The following is an 8,918-nucleotide window of genomic DNA, read 5'->3' as shown; positions in this document are numbered from 1 at the left end:
ATAAATTTAGATGTATGACAGTTCACAAAAATATAAAAATGTGTTCACATATTTCATTATATAACCAAAAGCAGAAAGCAAATATTGTTCAGATGATTTTTTAAATCACAGTTTCTCAGGAGCTGGAAAGGTGACTCAGTAGTAGAGTGCTTGCCTTGCATGCATGAGGTCCTGGATTTCATTCCTCAGCACGACATAAGCAGAAAAAGATGAAAGTGGTGCTGTGGATCAAGTGATAACGCTAGCCTTGAGCTGAAGAGCTGAGGGACAGTACCCAATACCCAGAGTTCAAGCCCCACAACCAACAAAACCAAAGCAAAAAACAAAGCAAAACAAAGCACAGTTTCTCAATTTTGAGGCCTCAACTCTGTAATACCACTACTTCAGACTAGGGATAAGATTTTAGGTATGGATATTTATCAACACTCCTGATTCAGACTCTACTTGATATAATTTTTAATCAATATTTTATTTTTAGTTTTGATCTTTCTAAATTTACATGGACCTATGAAAAATGGTGTGGCCATCCCAATAATATTCTCAAAGTACCTCTTAATCACGACTCACAAAAAGTTGTATTATATTACAACAAGGAAAAAATGCTATAAATAAAGAAAACAATAATTATATATTAATGATTACTAAAATAAAAACAAAACAATTACCAAGGCTCTGATTATTTGAAGAGTATGTAGTAGATTTTACTATTTTCTCATATTCCTGTACATTTAAAACTGGATAAAGCTATGAGTAGCCTTTAAATTTACCCACTAAGGTTACTATTTATAGTTCATCTCATCATTTGTATGTGGCTTATATCATTATTTGTTCATCACTAACATATAACGTAAGGGAGCCCTAAAGATTTAAGAGAAACTGTGTACTTAAAATCTTAACTCTTCACTCTACTTCTTTACACAGTCTTTGCAACTTCTCATTAGTAAAGTTTCTATAAACTCTGAAATGTACATACATACTAGTACATGCTACCAGAAATACTATATACTTTATCGGAAAATTTTATGACCTGCCAAACAGTCTTAATTTTGCCATATAAGCAAATCCCAAAATGAAAGATATTTAAAACATTAAAACTTTTAACAAAGCTTAACATTTGCTGCAATGATCATTATGACAGGTGCCTTGTGTAGAATAATTGAATTCCTCCTCCTACACATCACATGAACAACAAATATCTGAAATTATTTTGTTTTTGGCATGTCAATCTTGACTTTATTGTTAAATGTGTGCTTATGTAAGAAATACATGGTTGCAAAATTTCATAATTCTTTTGAACTTACTTGTTGAATTGTCTCGTTTAAGAAAATCAATTACACTTTATATATAAGAAAATGTTCTGTGCTCAATTTGGCTGCACATATACTAAAATTGGAACATACAGAGAAGATTAGCATGGTCCCTGCACAAGGATGAATAGTTCTATATGTTTACACCAACAGATGCTGGAAGGGATGTGGCCAGAAGGGAAGCCTACTGCATTCTTGGTGGGAGTGTAAACTTGTTCATTCACTTTGGAAAGCGGTTTGGAGGTTCCTCAAAAGACTCCACATAGAGCTCTCCTATTACACAGCAATCCCACTTTTGGGCATTCACCCAAATGATCACAAACAAGTCCATACTAAAACTACCACCACAACAATGTTTATTGTAGCATTATTTGCCATAGCTAAGATAGGGAACCAACCTCGATGCCCCTCAGTAGAAGAATGGATCAAGAAAACGTTCTCTGTGTGTGTGTGTGTGTGTGTGTGTGTGTGTGAATGTACACTTACACAATCACTTTGGAAAGCAGTCTGGTGAGTCCTCAGAAAGCTAATTATTGACCTTCCTTATGGCCTACTCATAGCACTTCTAGGCATCTATCCTGAACAACAGGTACCAATATTCAAGGACACATGCACCTCCATGTTTATCACAGCACTGTTCACAATAGCCAGGATAGGAAAACAACCCATATGTCCCACCAGAGATGAATGGATCCAAAAACTGTTGTAACTATACACAACAGAATATTTTCCAGCCATTAGAAAGGACAAAATAATGGCATTAGCAGGGAAATCAATCAAGCTACAGGAAATCATGTTGAGCGAGGTAAGACAAAAGCAAGAGACAAACCACATGGTCTCCATGGTAAGTGGATGTTAAATCCAAAATGTAAGGTGATACAACAAAATTAACAACACTTAAGAAATCAAGGACTTCCACTCATCTGATTGAATCACTACTAAATAACCCCATTCTGCTGATAATATGTGCACACTGAAGGGAAACCAGGAGGACGACACAGAACTAGAGGGAATCAGGGAAAAACATACAACAGTGGGATCCATCAGCTGCACTGGACATTGACCAAAATGAACTAAGCAACTCAATGTCACTGAAGGGAGGGAGGGAACAAGTGGGAAAGAGGGAACAGCAGACGCTATGCAAAACAAAAGAAATATACATATTTCCAAACAAAAAAAGTATACATATGGAAGAAATAACTCTATTGCAAAGCTCATAGAACTCATAAGTGTTGTAGACCATGATAGACAATTTGCTTCATCAAAGTTAGAATATGTTTGTGACTTTAAGTAAGCATCACTATCCCACAATATTGTGAAATTTGGGAAATTATGTAACCACTTAATCATAAGAAAAACATTTGAAAAAATGATGAAGATGGAAAACTAAGTTGCTCTAAAAAACAAAAAACTAAAATGTTCTCTGTGTATATGTGTGTACACACACACACACACATATACTATATATATACATATATATGTGTATATATATTAATTCTATGCCTCCATCAGAAAGAATGACATCGCCCAATTTTTAGGAAATGGAAAGACTTGGAAAAAAATTATATTAACTGATGTAAGCCAAGTCCAAAGAAACATAGTTCCCATGGTATCCCTTATTTGCAATAACTAGTATATGTCTGGGATGAGCAGAAAAGTTGAAAAGCTATGTGTATATGACTAGATAACTAGATGTTAAGCTATATGACCCTGAAGATAGAGCCGCAAGTGGTTTTTTCTTTCTTGCTGTTGTTTCTCACATATTTATAATGTACGACCTGATTTTTTTTTGTTTTTTATACATTCCTCCCCAACAATATAACCCCTATTTTCACTTTATTTGATTTGGTGCACCTGCATCTTGTATATACACTTCTCTAATTTGGGGAAGGAAAGGGAAAAAACAACATACTTAAATAGGAATACATTTTGACCCATTGTATAACAATAGATGCACAAGACATTATTTTGAAGAACGAACTTTACAATTTAGGCTGGGGACATTGGGTGGGGCTTGCGGGTGTGAGGAGTGTACTTGTGGAGGTGGAAGGGAAGGAATGGTGGGGGAAAAACAAAGGAGGAGGTAACAATGCTTGATAGGAAATGTACTTATTACTTTGCTCATGTAACTATAACCCCTCTGTACAGTATTTTTACAACAAAAAATGTATAAAAATGTTTTGAGATGGAAGTTTATTTTGCCTATTTTACCCATATAATATCGTTAACAAAGAAATTAATGCAAAACACTGATATGAAGATATTTTGAAAAAGTGAGTGTGTGTGCATTCCTGCGTGTTGGCATGCTCAGAGTTTGAAATTAGGGCTTTGTGGTCTCGCTATGTCTTTCTCTCTAGATTGGTGAGCTACTATATTAGCTACATCTCCATTCCTGGCCTTTTGTTAGTTCTTTAAATTTTTGGAAAAATAATCTCATAAATTTATTTTGCCCTGATTGGCTTCCAAATGATATCCACAGATCTCAGGCTCCTTAGTAGGTATCCCGAGTAGTTCGGATTACAGGTGTGACAAACCAGCACAAGGCTTTCAGAACAATTTTAAAAGTAGAAGAAAATTTACTTCACAGAGGCCTGTTTTTTCATCTCTTAGTTTTAAAGCATTTTGGATTGAATATATGTGATTTTTTTCATTCTTGAATTCTTAAAATACAGTAAGTGGTGATATTTAAAAGATTTAGTACTTTTTAAAAATGATAATGGAACTATGGGACAGAAGAAATTTGCCTCTTTTTGGACCATAATTTATAAGCTCAGCTCTGTGCATGATAATCCAATGTCACCAACACAGTCTGTGTTGAAGAAAAATGTAACAGAAAACAATCACCATGGGCAATAATTGCTATGCTATTATTTCTTGGACAATATGAATATTGAATTGAGATTATCAGAGAATGGAGAGAATTTATCTACTTGTTGTGTATTGCTGAAAGACTTTTGGAGAATTTGACTCATTTCCTTCCTCACTGTGTGTCTTGGGCCATGCACTTACTGCCTTTAATTACAATTTTTCCCAGCACTAAAATGGTAATAACATTGGCATTATAGCAAATGTTATCTTAAGAATTAAGGGTCCTTAGAATGCTGAACTCATTCTCATTCTTGTAGAGGTATAATCAGATGAGAGGAACTGTATTTTTTGTTTGCTTACTTCCATTTATTCTTCAGTTTGAAATCTGAACAACTTAAGACTGAAAGAAACCAAAATTAGACACGCAAGCTTTGGAAAGAGCAATAAATGTAAAATAAATAAAATACATATAGCTATGTAAAAGGTCTAACTAAATTGTTATATAGTCTCAAGCATAAACAGCAAATGATTTAAGCAATATCATGTTATTAAAAATTGAAAAATGTTAGAAGTTGCTTAATTTTTTCCTTTTTACTACCTTGAATTAATTATTTTTGTATAGAGAGATTAAAGATGAGATTAACAAGACACTTGATTAAAAATGGACAAAAGTTCAAATAGACATGTTTTCCATAAAGCCCTCTATACCAGTGGGTTTACACAGTTGTGTTTAATACAACTTCTGTGCTGGCTTAATGCTTTGTGAGCAGAAGTCATTAGAGAAATGTAATTCAAAATTACTATGATACTACTTCATAATTATTAGAATTCTTATTAAAAAAAATCAAAGGAACCAGGTGTGGTGGTAAAGGTATGTAATTCCAAGCATTTAGGAGGTTGGATTTCAGTCTTAAGCGAGTCTGGGGTAGTGAAGATAGTAAAAACTTGCCCTTTATTACTTTTTGAATAAAAGTTAATAATGTTGGTGAGAGTTTGAAGAAAAGGAAATTTTCTACACTCTTGATCAATATACAGGTTAATATTCTCCTTGTAGAAAGTAGTATGCAGTTTTCTAAAGAAATCATAGTTGAAATATCATCTGATCCACCAATCATGTGATTATTTCTCTCTGGGTAACTCGTAATTATATCTGTAGTTCATTGTTATTCACATTATTCACAACAACAGCCAAGATATAAATCGAAGTTCAGTGTTCAACTACACTAATAAAGCAACTCTGGTAGATGCAGAAATATCTTTTTGTTTCATCCTTAAATTAACGAGAGACTTCTCCCATTAGCCACAACTTACAATGACCTGAAAGATGTATTCGAAATGAAGAAAAATGTTATGTTCTGATCTTTGGAAACACACACACACACACACACACACACACACACACACACACACACACACACACACACACACCACACAAAATCCGCAAACATTAAGACAGAATTTTTTTTTAAGTAAAGCAAAGTGGAACTTCTGGGGCATTTATGCATAAGATACTAGATATACATTATGAGCAGGTATAGAGTTGTAATGTACAACATGAAGATACAGGAGACAACATTGGCCTTAGTCCAAGTGCAATGTTTTCTTTTTTACCATCCAACTGTGTTTACTTGTAGAATTAGAGGTACATTCTACTACAACAAATGAGAGAAATTAGGCAATGTATATTACTTTGAGTCTGTCTTTCTTCACTTAATGTAAGTTTGTTCCAAGTCTTTCCATTTCCTTATGAATGTCGTAATGTCATTCTTTCTGAATCAATAGAATCGCATCATACTGAAGAGTTTCTACATGGCAATGGAAAAAGTTAGCAGGATATATAGAAAAAGAGCAGAATGGAAGATTTTTACTAGCTAAGCATTAGACAAGAGTTTTCATAACAAACCCATATTTAGAGATCAAAAAGTTAAACCCAACAAAAATAAACCCTCAAATAAACAAGAACCCAATTAATATATGGGATAGAGTCTTAAAGATAACTTCTTAGAAGAAGAAGTAAGAATGACAAATTGACGCATCATTCTCCATAAAAGAAATGCAAATCCAAGCAACACTGAGATTCATCTCACCGCTCTTACAAGGTCATTATGAACAAACAAACAATCACAGATACTGATAAGGATGTGCCCCAAAGGAAACTCTATTACACTGTTGGGGGGAATGTAATCTTGTTCAATCACTTTGGAAAACACTATGGAAATTGCTCACAGAACTGAATAGAGAGCTACCTACCTATGATACAGCAATTTCACTTATGGTCATTTATCTAATAGAGCAGAAACAAGGCCACACTGAAGCTACCAGCATAATCATGTTGATTATTGCATTATTTTCTCTAGCCAACATATGGAATCAGCCCAGAGGCCTCTCATTGTAAAAAGAGATCAAAGATTATATATATATATATATATATATATATGTATATATAATATATATACATACATATATAATATCTAATTTTATTGGTCCCAATTTGCAAGTATATATGTATGTATATAAATGTATGTATACAAACATATATACATACATATATATATTCAAACATATAAATACATACATAATGGAATTCTGTTCATCCATCAGAAAGAATAATATTGCACCATTCTAAAGGAAAAATGAAACACTTAGAAATAATATTAAGTGAAAAAAAGCAGACCCAGAGAAACTTAGTTTGCATGACTTTCCTCACTTGTGGTAGATAGGAGTGTCCATAAATTTAAAAGTAAACACACTGGATGGTGTGCAAGGAGGTACAAAGGAATTATCTGAAATGTCAGAATCAATGAAAATACTATAATTCTCTTAAAAGGCTAAGTCAATGCCCAACAAAATTAATACCAGTAAATATGTAGTGCAAGAGAGTATAGTGGGGGGCAATCTGAGAGGAGTAGGAAATTGAAGGGGAAAAGGATAGAATACAGGCAAGAATCCATTGTATACTTCCAAGAATTGAAATATACAAAGCAAGGGGTAGTGTGAAATGGGGTTGAAGGTATTGAAGTGGTAACACAATTCCAGGTACATTGTACACATAAACTGCTTTGTTAAGTGGCAAGAAATTCCATAACATATTATTGAGATACATAAGTATTGGGTTTTATTGGTAGGGGTGGATGAGAGTGCTGAAAGGGGTGACATTGATCAAGATGCACTGTATCCATACACTGTTTCAGTGAATGGCAACTCCTTTGTACAATTAAAGATAATAAACATATTTTAAAAATTAATTATGATAGTTGAATAGAGTTGAAGCTCAATTCAATTCCCATTTAAAAATATTTTTAACCAGGAGACTTGGAGAATAAAATTCAAATAATAAAACCTTATGAATCTTTTTTACCAGAATTTGTGAAATTTAAATCAAAACTTTGCTTTTTTTCAGCCATTGGGCTGTTAATATATTTCAAAGTAAGTGGCTTAAAAACATCAGGCGTATATTATCCATACTCTAGAAGCTTAAACATTGATTTTAAAAGTGGTTATTCAAAGCAATTCTTTGTCTTATGGGGGTCTACTTTCTGATTCATTATAATCTATTTCCTGGATATTCACATGGCAGAGTAATTATATTGGACTACTTTCGACAGGATCATTATTGCAGGGTCATCTCTGAAAGGTTTATTCTAATATCATCAGACAGGAGAATAGAATTTTAACATGTGTATCTGGAAGGAGTTACATCGTCCAAAACACTTTGCTACTTTGGCTTTAACTCAGTGTGGTGTAAATTTGGATATTATTTCATAGAACATAATAACTTAAGGACAAGGTTATATCATGTAAATTATGTGCATGATTCTTCTTACAATGGGAATAATTATAGTGATGGCAAAGTGAAGTATGATTGTTTACTGGCTCTTGAATCACATCATAGGTAACCATGTTAACGTTGTGCAGCCTTTCTAAGGCCCTTCTGATGTATTTGAACAATCTCCATTGACTTAATTGCTTTCAGAAATATTTGTTTGTGCCAACAAATACAGATCTCCTTTCATTTTAATTACTGTTCACTATTAGGACTCCCACAAACACCAAAATCAGAGTATGCTAATTTCTCTGATAAAATACATCATAAAATTGTAACAATTAATATAACATAAAGACTAATACTAATAGCATTATATTTACTAGTATTCACATTATATAATATATTGACATCCCTTGGTTACCTCAATTTTTAGAATATTTATAACTAAATGTAAATTGTTTGCAAATAATTATTTTATGATGTATGGAAAATGAGAAAAAGATTTGCATAAATATTTACTACAGATGCAAACAGATTCACCTGGTTATTTCTGAACCTTCATTTGTTGGTTTCATTCATGCATAGGGAACATGCAGAGAAATGAAAATTGCAATCTTGCATTTACTAAAGGGATAATTACAAGTTTATGTTGGGCTAAATAGCATATTTTATAAATTAAATTGTTTTTTCCCTTCCTTCCTTCCTCCCTTCCTTCGTTTCTTCGTTCCTTCATTCCTTAAATCCTTCCTTTTTTCCTTCTATCCTTCTTTTCTTCTTTCCTTTCTCCCTTTTCCCCTCCATCCCTACCCCTCTCTCTCTTTCTCTCTTCTTTCCTTTTTTTCCTTCTCTCTTTCATTCTTTTTCTTCCTTTCTTCCTTTCTTTCTTTTACTCAGACTATTTCTTATGGCTATAGAAAAAATTCCAACTGTTATACTCCAAGGTGTTATGTGTAATTATAAATATACTATATTAATATTAATTTTAATAACCTTTGTTATATCTTAAGACAAACTGTAATAAAAACAACTTCACAAAA

General features: G+C 33.1%; 1 non-coding gene across 1 annotated transcript; it reads left to right on the top strand.

Annotated features, from left to right (window-relative positions):
• The first annotated feature begins 1,359 nt into the window (after positions 1-1,359).
• Positions 1,360-1,466, top strand: LOC122095445. The gene has a single exon (XR_006145144.1). It is a non-coding gene; the product is annotated as a U6 spliceosomal RNA (small nuclear RNA).
• The last annotated feature ends 7,452 nt before the right edge of the window (positions 1,467-8,918 follow it).

The sequence above is a fragment of the Dipodomys spectabilis genome, unplaced genomic scaffold, assembly GCF_019054845.1.
Source record: "Dipodomys spectabilis isolate Male_0828 unplaced genomic scaffold, ASM1905484v1 ptg000351l, whole genome shotgun sequence".
Lineage (NCBI taxonomy): Eukaryota > Metazoa > Chordata > Mammalia > Rodentia > Heteromyidae > Dipodomys > Dipodomys spectabilis.
Note: the sequence above shows the minus strand (reverse complement) of the source record. Positions and strands in the feature narration are given on the sequence as shown.